We start from the raw sequence: 12349 nt of genomic DNA on the forward strand, positions 1-12349 counted from the left end.
GTAGTGCATATTCAAATCTGTCTCCTTCAGGAGACTCATAAATTACGCCTGCACCACAGCCGTTCTTTGTAGAGCTCCCGTCTACGTACACTTTCCAAACCTGATCAAGATTATCTGGAGCCACCGGACGAGTCATTTCAACAATGAAGTCGGCAAACGCCTGACCTCTCACTGCCTTTCTTGGTTCGTAAGTGATTTCAAGGATTTGCATTTCAATAGCCCATTTCAACATTCTCCCGGATGAGTCCAAGGTAGTCAGTGGTCGCTTGAGTGGCTGGTCCGTGTAGATCACCACCGGATGTGCCAAAAAGTAAGGCTTCAATTTTTTTAATTCCATATACAAAGCAAGGCCAAATTTTTCAACCATGGGGTACCGGAGTTCAACATTTTTAAGAAATGGCTAATGAAGTAAACCAGGAGCTGCACGCCGTCTCGCTCAGCAAGGAGAATGGCACTGAGGGCATGGTCTGAGACGGCTAAATACATGTACAACGTCTCCCTAGGCAAAGGACTGACCAACCTATGTAGAGAACGTAAATGCTCTTTCAACCTCTAGAACGCCGCCTCAGCATCATCCCCCCATTCAAATCTGGTCTTCTTCCTGATTGCTTGTAAGAAATAAAGGCATTTGTCGCCTGACCGGCTGAGGAACCTCCCCAAGGCGGCCAGACAACCGGTGAGTCTCTGAACTTCCTTAACAGAACGGGGTGACTTCATATCAATCACCGCCTGTATCTTTTCGGGGTTAGCCTCTATCCCCCTTTGATCAATCAGGAATCCGAGAAACTTCCCAGACTCAACACCAAAAACGCATTTCTTAGGATTTAACATAACCTTATGCCGCCTGAGTGTGGTGAAGGTTTCTCGAAGATCAGCAAGGTGATCCGCCTGCTGCTTGGATTTGACTATCATGTCATCAATGTATGCCTCCACATTCCTCCCAATCTGATTAATGAAGACCGTATTAATCATCCGTTGGAAAGTGGCAGGCGCATTTTTCAAGCCAAATGGCATCACAGTATAACAGAATAGCCCCTGATTAGTGACGAAGGCCGTCTTCTCTTGATCTTTCTTCCACAGGGGTATCTGATGGAAGTCGGAGTAGGCATCCATAAAGCTTATCAAGGCGTGACCGGCTGTAGAATCGACCAGACTGTCGATCTTTGGAAGCGGGTAACTGTCCTTTTGACACGCCTTGTTGAGGTCTGTGTAATCAACACACATGCGCCAGGTCCCATTCGGTTTTTTAAAAAGGACCACATTGGCCACCCAGTCGAGAAAATTACAAGGCCGAATGAACCTGGCGTCTAGCAGCTTTTAGACTTCGGCAGCTGCCGCCTGACTTCTTTCCTCGCCGTGGTTTCTTTTCTTTTGCCAGATGGGCTTCTTTTTGGGGACCACGGCGAGTTTGTGGACAGCAAGATCCGGGCTGACGCCTGGCATCTCTTCCACTTCAAAGGCAAAAATGTCTTTGAATTCCTTCAGCAGAAGGTGCAAGCTTGCACCCAAGGTAGCATGAGCAACCGTCCCAACCTTAACAGTACGTTCTGGACGGCTGTCATCCAGAACGAGATCAATGCTTTCGCCAGCCGGTTGGGGACGGAGCTCATCTGACCGTTCACCGGTCAGTGATTGCTATTTTTTCTCTTTCTTCACCTCCACCAGCAGAGGTGCCTTTCTTTTCTTTCCGGCTGCTGGTGGGGCAGGAGCTGGGTCGGCATCCTTGACATTGTCAAGGTCTATTGGTTCCTGACCGCCTGGGGCCACGGTATCTCGAACGGCTGAGAGATAGCACTCTCGGGCCGTCTTCCGATCCCCGTTCAAGGAACCAACAGAGCCGTCATCCCTCTCATACTTGATGAGCATGAGGGACGGGATGATTACTGCCTTGGCTACGTTGAGGGTTGGCCTGCCAAGAATGATGTTATAGGCGGTCAACTCCTCAACGACCAAGAATCTGACAACAATATGTCGTCCCTGGCCTTTCTCTCCCAGCCGGATGGGTAAGTCAATTCTCCCGGCTGGGTAGACCATCCCACCCCCAAAACCAACCAAGGGGTGGGTGACCGGATGCATGCTGCTGACGTTGTATTTCAGCTTTTGCAGGCACCGGAGGCTGATGATGTCTGATGAGCTGCCGGTGTCTATAAGGATCTGCCCAACCAGCTGATTGGCAACCTTACATTCAATGACCACCGGGTCATCATGCGGGCGGCGGACGCTGCCCCTGTCCTTCTCAGTGATCAAGACGTCTGGGAAGGAGGAGCTGGCTTCCGCCTGTTCATCATCATCTTTGTCCATCTTTCGAAGATGGCTCTTGGTGCCCCGGATGGTAGGGCCACCACATGAGAACCCGCCTGCTATAGTGTAGACCGGCTCCTTGTCAGTATCCGAACTACTAGCAGGCTGAGGGGTAGTCTTGGAGGACTGACCCTTGTTTTTCTTTTTTGCCCCGGCTGGGGACTTAGAAATGTAGGACTTCAACAGCCCTTTGTCAGCCAGACGGTCCAACGCACGCTGAAGACTGAATCAGTCGTTGGCGTCATGGCCGACCTCCTCATGGAACTGACAGAATTTATTCTTGTTCCGTGACTGGACAGAACTCTTCATAGGATTCGGTTTCTCAATGGACAGCCGGTCCTTTACCTCCATGAGGATGGAGTTGCAGTCTTTATTAAACTCGTACTTGGGGACGTACGGTTTAAATTCTTTCTTTTTCTTCTAGGACGGCTGGTCAGAGTCAGTAGCCGCCCGGACTTCTTTTCTTTTCTTGCTCTCTTCTTTGTTTTTGGCCGGCTGAGCTGATCGGCTGTCTTTCTATTTATCGGACTTCTTGGAGTCCGACTGGCTACCAGGCGAGCAGAGGTCGGTAGCTTGGATGTAGCTTTCCGCCTCCCTTAGGGCCGCCTGTAAGGTGAAAGCCCCTTTTCTGACGAGGTCGAACTTAAAAGTCGACCCGTCTCTCAGACCCTTGAAAAAGTCTGTAAAAGCTACCTCGTCAGACAGCCCTTATCAGATTGAACCGCCTGACATATGAGCGCAGCCCTTCTCTCTCTCCCTGCTTAACAGTGCTCAAATCAAGGCTTGTTTTCTTAGCAGGGATGTTCATTGAGAATTTGGAAGCAAACAGGAAGGCAAGCTTCCTGAAGCTATCTATGGACCCGACTGGCAGATTGCCAAACCATTGTTGGGCGATGCCCTTCATTATAGCCGGGAAGCATCGACACCAAGTGGCATCATCCAACCCCTGCAGATACATGAGGTTGGTGTATGCCATGAGGTGGTCTTCCGGATTGGTGGTACCATCATAGGTACCAACCAATACATTCTTAACCTTGGCCGGCTGGGCCACCTCGGTTATCTCCCGGGTGAACGCAGAAGGCTGTTCACCCAGGCGCAGCAGACGAAGCTTCCAGTCCAATGGCTGGACATTTGGGTATGCCGCCTGACCTCCAAAGAAGGCCGGCTGCATGAAATGAGGGGGATACTGTCCGTAAGCCTGAGTAGGCACATACGGTACAACTCCAATCATGTGAGGGCCAGAGTGGACTGTATTAACGCCTGTCTAGCTCTCATGCAAGGAGGGTACACTCCCTGCAGAAATGTTGTTGAAGCTGTCTGGAAAGTTCGACGTTGAAGCCGACTCAGACAGCGATTGGCTTCTCCTCCGGCTTATGATTTCCCGGGCATCAAGAGTTGATTTTTTACTTCTCACCGGCTGCTGAGTACGGCGAGTGTTATTGGTATTCTTCCCAGGAAGGAGAATTCTTGACCAATCAATGGTCCTGGCTGCCTTCTCCTTTAAATGAGGAGTAGGCTGCCGGTTTCTGACTGACTTCCCCTTCCCTGGAGGAGTCTTCTTCGCCGACTGACTTTTACTTGGGCCAGCCCGACTTTTAGTGATCAGCTCTTTAATTTCACCCTTGAAACTTGTCATGAATCTCATGAGTTCGTCTCGAGTGACAGGGGCTGATCCAGCTGCCGTTTGGGTTTCCCCTTCCGGCTGCCCAGTGGGTCTGCTTGGACCCGCCTGGGAGGCACCCCGCTCCAGAGTCTCTCTGGGCCGGATGCGCTTTATTCTGAGAGAGCCGTCTTCGGCTGTAAAGGTTTCGACCTGAGGATCTTCATCCTCCTCATGGTCTGTAAAGACTTCTGGGTCTTCGCCTAGACGGTTAGGGGGTACAGACTCTTAAACCATCTTCGAGGTACTCTCCCCACAGACGGCGCCAAATGTTTTGGGTGTTTTTGTCCCTCGGGAGAGTTAAGTCACGAAGACTGATCCGGCTTGAGCTGCACCTGCACAATAACGAAGACTCCGGGTGGTTGAGCTCCGCCTCTGACGGTCAAGTTAGTAACTTGAAATGGAATAAAGAGTACGGAAATTTAGGTGGGTATCTGCTCGGATTCAAAGCTCAGGTGTTTCTCTGTTGTAAGAGAGTGCAGGTATATTAAATGGTAAAAACCTGTCCTCAAAATGAGGGACATCTCCCTATTTATAGGGTCTTTGGGAATTGCCCCTGATTAGGTCACTGAACCCTAATCATTGGTGGGCTGCGCCGTTTTCCGGCGTTCTCGGGATTTGGGCCTGAAGGCCGCCTTTTCCCCTTTATTTCTGGAATGACACGTGTCAAGTAGGGATTGGTCCATTTTGGACCAACCTGAGACTGACACGTGTCACCCTCTGATTGGGCCACGTGGCAGGGTAAAAATACCCTAAACAGCACCGGTTTTGAACTGGTGCCTATTTTACCCTATGGCACCGGTTTTGAACCAGTGCTAAAAAGTTGGTTTTTGGCACCCCTCACATAGGCAGCGGTTCAAACCGGTGCCTTAGACCGGGTTTGAACTGCTGCCAAAGGCCTTTTTTCACCTAGTGCATAGAGCTAAATAGCAAAGTGACAAACCTTTAACTACTTACAAAGAAAATAGTGAGTGGATTGATAATATGAAGTTTGACTTTCAATACAGGTTCTTTAGTCTTTTTGATGATAACATTATCTTAAAAGAGACTATAGAAAAATTGAAACATGATAACATACTTTTGAATGTGGAATTGTCCTTGTTAAAACTTAGTATTAATACTCCTAACTCTGAAGTTCTTCCTCTAGCTCAATATAGAAATTTTGAAAAATTGAAATCTGATTTGGAAGATGTAAGGATGGAGAAAGCTAGACTTGAGGGGGAACTTGAGAAGGTTAGGAAAGGAAAACAACCTATTGAGTATAGAGTTCGTGACTGGATTACTAATGCTCAGACTAAAAGAACAGAGGGTTTAGGTTTTAAGAAGAATTTCCAGAAAGAAAAGAAGTATGTTAATTTGCCTAGCATTTTTTGTTTGTTACTTCTGTGGGAATACAGGACATAAGCAGGTTAAATGTCCTAAGAAACAAAAGAGTGCACAGAAGAATGAAAAGTTTGTAGAGCAGATTTGGGTTATGAAAAATAATTCCACTCCTACTACACAGGAACCCAAGGAAACCTGGGCTCCTGACACTAACATTTAGTTCTTCATGCAGGTTCCAGTGAGGGGGAGCAACACTTGGTACCTCGATAGTGGTTTTTCTATGTACATAACTGGAGAAAAATCTAGATTTCTCTCACTGGATGCCTACTATGGTGGGACGATTACCTTTGGTGATAATATGAAAGGAAATATAGTTGCTATTGGCAAAGTAGGAAGGTCAAGTTCCCATGCTATTGATACTGTATTTTTAGTCGAGGGTCTCAAACACAACTTGTTAAGTATTTCACAATTTTGTGACAAAGGTAACTCTGTTAGCTTTACCTCTAATAAGTGCAGAATCATCCACAATGACAATGGGAACATAATCTTAGAAGGAACTCAAAAAGGGAACACATATGTTGTGGATCTTAACGAAGTTCCTAATAGCAGTCTGACATGTCTTAGTGTTATTGAGGATGATCCTCTATTGTGGCACAAGAGATTTGGTCATGCAAGTTTTTCTTTACTTGATAAACTTAGATCTAAGGAATTAGTGGAAGGACTTCCTTGCATTAGGTTCCTATATGATAAAGTATGTGATGCTTGTGTAAGAGGAAAAGAGACTCGAATTTCCTTTAAATCCAAAAAGATGGTAAGTACCAAAAGACCTTTGGAACTCATTCATATGGATCTTTGTGGTCCAATGAGAATCCAAAGCAAAAGTGGTAAGAGATATGTTATGGTTATTGTTGATGATTATTCAAGGTTTACTTGGGTATTCTTTCTTGTTAGTAAAGATGAAACGTTTGATGAGTTTGTTTCTTTTGTAAATAAAGAACAGAGAAGAACAGATAATCCATTGGTACATCTCAGATCAGATCATGGTACAGAATTTGAAAATTCCAAGTTTAATGATTTCTGTACAGAACATGGATAGATCATAACTTCTTTGCTCCAAGAACTCCACAGGAAAATGGTGTTGTGGAACGCTAGAATAGAAGCCTTGAAGACATGGCTAGAACAATGCTAATCTCAAGCAGACTGCCTAGGAACTTCTGGGCAGAAGCAGTGAACATATCATGTTATATCCTTAACAGAGTATTTGTTAGAGCCATCACCAACAAGACTCCCTATGAACTCATTAAAGGGAGAAAACCTAACATTTCTTACTTTAGATCTTTTGGTTGCAAATGTTTTGTTCATAATAATGGTAAAAGAAACTTGGGAAAGTTTGATGAACGAAGTGATGATGCAGTTTTCTTACGATATGCCTCTAATAGTAAACCCTATACAGTTTATAATAAAAGAACAATGTGTGTTGAGGAATCTGTACATGTTATATTTGATCAAACTGAACAATTGATTGATGTACAGGATTGTGATGATGATTTTGAAATTGGACTTGTACGCAAGCAGGGTCTAGATGAGGAATAAACATCATTGCAGAAGCAGTAGGTGGAAAATGAAGCAAATGAAGCACTTACATCAGTGAATGCAACATGAACTCCATTAGTCACAGAACAGAATGAAGTTAATGAGGAAGTTCCTGAAGAAGTTCAAACTGAGAATCAAGTTGAAGTTCCTACTGAAGAACAAGCCAACAACAATAAAGAAAGACTGTATCCAATCAAAGACTTTGCACAAAAACCTTGGAAACATCAAAAGTCACATCCAGTGATGCAATCATGAGTGATATCACAAAAGGAACTCAGACTAGATCTGAACTTAGGAACTTCTGTGCATTCTATGCATTCCTATCATCCATGGAACCTAAGAACTATGTTGAAGCTTTGACTGACGCTGATTGGATTAATATTATGCAAGCTGAACTTAATGAGTTCAAAAGACTCAAAGTTGGTATTTAAAACCTAGACCTAAACAGAAGAAGACAATTGGATTAAAATGGGTAATTAGGAACAAGCTAGATGAGCATGGTATTATTGTCAGGAAGAAGGCTAGACTTGTTGTACAAGGTTTCAATCAACAAGAAGGAATCGGCTATGAAGAAACATTTGCTCCTATAGCCAAGTTAGAAACTATACGCTTACTTATTGCTTTTGCTGCTTACATGGGATTTAGGCTGTACCAGATGGACATTAAATATGCATTTTTAAATGGATTTCTGGATGAAGAAGTCTATGTGGAGCAGCCTCGTGGATTTGAAAATATAGAGTTCCCAAACCATTTCTATAAGCTTGACAAAGCCCTTTATGGGTTGAAGCAAGCTCCTAGAGCATGGTATGAAAGATTATCTAAGTTCCTATTGAAAAATGGTTTTAAACGTGGAAAAATTGATAAAACTTTGTATTTAAAATCAAATAAAACTGATATATTAGTTGTGCGGATTTATGTTGATGATATATTATTTGGTGCAACTAATAAATCTTTGTGCAAGTATTTTGCTGACCTAATGAGTGGAGAATTTGAGATGAGTATGATGGGAGAGTTAAACTTCTTCCTCGGTTTGTAAATCAAACAAACCGAAGAAGGAATCGTGATTCATCAACAAAAATATATCAATGAACTGATCATAAAATACAAGATGGACAATGCAAAAACCAATAAGACTCCTACGGGCATTGAAACAATGTAAACTAGCTGGAACTTTCATAGATCAAACTATGTACATAGGTATGATTGGCTCTCTACTTTACTTAACAGCTAGTAGACCAGACATATCTTTTAGTGTAGGTCTATGTGCCAGGTTCCAAACAAATCCAAAGTAATGCCACTTGATAGCAGTAAAGAGAATCCTTCGTTACTTGAAAGGAACTGATGACTTGAGTCTCTTCTATCCTAGAAGTGATTCATTTAAATCAAATGGCTTTACTGATGTTGACTATGTAGGTGATTTGGTTAATAGAAAAAGTACTTTAGGTATGGTAAAATTTTTAGGACCTTATTGTTTAGTTTTTTGGGGTTCCAAGAAGCACAACACCGTTGCATTATCTACAGCTGAAGCTGAGTATATGGCAGCAGCAGCAGCATGTTGCTCACAAGTTCTATGGATAAAGAAATAGGTTAGAGATTTTGGAATTTGATGGGTGTCATAAATGGCACCCATTTTATGAGCATTTAGGTTGTTTTCTTCCTCTTTTCATGTCTTTCATGCTTAATAAATGCTTAGTTTTATGCTTTTGGTCTTAGTCTTACCTTTCCTCTCTTATTTTGTAGCTTTTGTGCATTTCTATGATTTTTCTAGTCTTTTCTCCTTTATTTGCTCTATTTTCGTGGTTGTAGGTATTGTACGAGATCCGGGTCTTGATATTTGTGATTTACTAAGGTGGAGGAAGCCTTAGGAGCAAGCTCATGGCATTTGGAAATCTCAAGATGCAAGGAAGTGGTTTCTCCAAGTTCTAGCTCTTGCGCCCTCAACCCGTGCTCTCATGAATATGGGTTGTTGAACTCACAATTAAGTGCTTTTGGGACTGCCTCTCTTTGTGTTCATCATCATCATAATCGTGCAACCTTAGCGAACGCACGAAGCAACGAGAAGATCCAAAGAAACCCGGAAGAGCGCGGGCGCACTACCCTGGATTCCACTAATTGGGAAAGAGTTGACTAGTCGAGTGATGCGAGGGAAAACCAATCATGTAACCAAAAGAGCATATCAAGCTATTTTTGTAGAGGTCTAACTATCGTCAACTACGATAAACTCTAGCTAGGAACGTCGCAAGACACCTCAATCGTTAAATGCAAGCCACAAATGAATGGTCCGTATCAATGTGAACCTACAATGCAATCTAGTGTGAATAACTAGGGTGATCAAGCCTAAATCAAACACACACATGCACATAATCAATTAACCAATTTAATCACATCATCAACTCAATCAATTTCCCCAAATTAACATCAATCCATTACTTATATATGCTTCACCATTACCCTAAAAATCAAACTACTCACAATCCATAGAAATCAAGATCAAAACAAAGCTAAACAACAAATTCATCATGATCAAATTAAACAAACTAAAATCAAATCACAAATCAATCAAACTTCAATCAAACTTGAACATTCAACAAAACAATTGAAATCAAACTAAAGATCAAACTAAAGATCGAATTAAATAAAAGGAATCCTTACAAACTTGATCAAAGATCAAAGGAAATGGAGAAATCTTCAATCATCAACAATCCACCATGAAATTCTCTCACTAAAACCTAGAGTTTCTCTCTCTAAAAATCTCTCTAATTTGATCTAAAACTAATTCTAATCCTCTTCTAATCATTCTCTCTATAAATATAGAAGGAAAAACTATATATAGTAAAACTAACAAGAGAAAAGTTAGTTAGATCGTCCAAAAGAAACTCTGGAATGTGCGGTCGCAACAAGGGAGAGGCGCGGCCGCGAAAAAATGGGTACGGAACAGGGGCCCTAGCAGGCGCGCCCGCGCCACCCGGGTGCGCGGCCGCACCACCCTCGTGCGCGCCCTCACCTGGCAGCATGGGAGCTCCCTCCTCTTCATCCTAGCTCATCCTCGTGCACTCGTCTTGGTGATGATGATGAACACTAAGGTAGGAAGTCTTGAAATGGCTCTTTTGGTGGGTTCATGGTAAAGATGATGCCCCCACCACATGCATGCACTGATCTCATGAACTTGCTTATTGCATTCCTTCAAACTTAAGCTCCAAATGACAAGCAAGAGGCATCCAAAATGATGAGAAACATGAGAGGAAGGCTCTGGAATCCTTGGAACACGATCATAACCTGAAAATACATGAAAACAAGCAAATAAAAGGGAAAAAGATCAAATAAGCAAAGAAATGCACAAATAAAGAAAACTAACTAAGGAAAGCACAAACTAAAGAAATAAAGAACACAACTAAGGAAAACTAAAGAAAAGTATTATAAAAGAGCATGAAAATAATCCTAAAAGAAGCTAAATGAGTGCCATAAATGACACTCATCAAATTCCCCCAAGATAAACTTTTGTTCGTCCTCGAGAAAAATAAATCAAGAAAGAATAAGGATGAAAGACTTATTCAAAAAGAAAAAGAAAGACTCAAGATGAGAATATACACTAACACTCACTGTCGTAGGAATCACAGTTGTTTTTAGCTACAACAAGCCCTTTAAACCCCAAATTCGCCTATGAGGACGAGTAAGGTCTCGTAATGGTTTCCTAAGAGCTTGACCTATAACTCTCATAAAGAGAACACGAGGCAAAAAAAAGGGCAAAATCAAAACAAAAGAAAAGAGAAAGATAGAAAACTCTACGAGTTGGACTTTTTCATCATGACTACAATTCAAATGAATGAAGAACTTTCTCAAATAAATAGAGGTGTGCACATTTCAATATATCTAAGGTTGATAAAAGAATAAAACATGCTAAGCATAGAGAACTAAATATCACACTCCACTTTCATCCTGTTCATTCTTACCGCGTTCTCCCTACTAGCTTCAAATCAACCTCTGGTGAGCATCCCAATGATTCCTCGAAGGAAACGGAAAAAGAAAAATTTATGCTACTCGACATCTTGACTTTGCATCCCCTTTCCTTAGGCTAAAACTCACATTCCTCTCCTCCGATGAATGACTCAACCACTTAGGTCAAAAAGGCTTTCCCAAAGGTTGTAATGCAAGGGCGAAAAAGGGTGTAGGTAGGCTAAAAATTTGTAATTGGTGGTTTTCCTAATCAATGAAGCAAAAAAATGGCCAATTCTTAGGATCACAATCAAGTAGTCACCAAATCAAACAAAAATACATACACCTTATACCCCCAAGCTTATTGAAAACTACATTCACAAACATATACACAAAAGGCGTAAACGCTCCTCCCCCAAGCTAAATGAAGCATTGTCCTCAATGCTTAAAAGGAGAAAAGAATATATCAAAATATTTTTTGATTTTCATTTTTCACTTTTTTTTTCTTTTTGTAATGCATTGTCCTTGCCTCTTTTAACTTTAGACGACTTTTGAACTTTGCACTTCCGTTGTCCTTGCCTTTTCATATTGGACGACTGTTTCATTTATTCACTTGCCATTATTCACAAAATATACACAAAACACAAACTTGCTTTCATTTTAAACCAAAAACCAAACTTATACACCACAATCTCCTAAATATGACCATTTGCTTCACAAAAACCAAATATGGAACAAAAAGAATCAAAAGGCTCAAGAATCTAAAGATGTGGCTTGAAAAGAAGGGAAAAGGATCAAATGGTTAGCAAGAAGGCAAATGTAAACCCAAAAGGAACAAAAATTGAAAAGAACTATCCTAGAAAAACAAAATTTACCACCCCGAAAAGATACCTTTGTCCTTCCTAAATGGTTCGGTCTAGGATTCAAGAAGTATGAGTCAAGTTTCAAGATTAGGTTTGCAAAAGTCAAGGATCCATGCCGCTCATGCAAATATATGTAGAAGGCTTGAAAAATAAATGAACCTCACACGGATGTAGCAAAAAATCACTATAAGCATCAAATCAACCATAGGGAGCAACTACCAACATGCCACAATCAAGTAGAATCCGGCTTCATGATCCTCTTAGTTCTAACCAACTACCTTAGCATAAATTATTTCTTAAATCAACCGAACATAATTTCAAAATGTGTAAACCTCTATTATTTAGGAAGTGAATCATTCAAAGGCAAAAGTCAAGTGATATGGAGTCCAAATCATAAAAGAGAATAAAAGAAAAGGCCTCAAAACTATAAACAAAGAAGGAGGAAGATAAAGAAAAGAAAAATAAAGGAAAAGGGAAGAACAAAGAAATAGGAGAAGCGAGAAATGAAGAAAAGAACAAGAATGCACATGTAACACATAAATCCCAATCGTAATACAAGTGATCTAATGGAAACAACACCAAAAGATCCCAAACACGCAAGGTGTTAAACACGTACATCCTCGAACCATTCATCTCCCCTATATTAATCCTAATCTAAGCAACCAAGAAAATAAAA

Source organism: Chenopodium album, chromosome 8 (genome assembly GCF_948465745.1).
Source record: "Chenopodium album chromosome 8, dcCheAlbu1.1, whole genome shotgun sequence".
NCBI lineage: Eukaryota > Viridiplantae > Streptophyta > Magnoliopsida > Caryophyllales > Amaranthaceae > Chenopodium > Chenopodium album.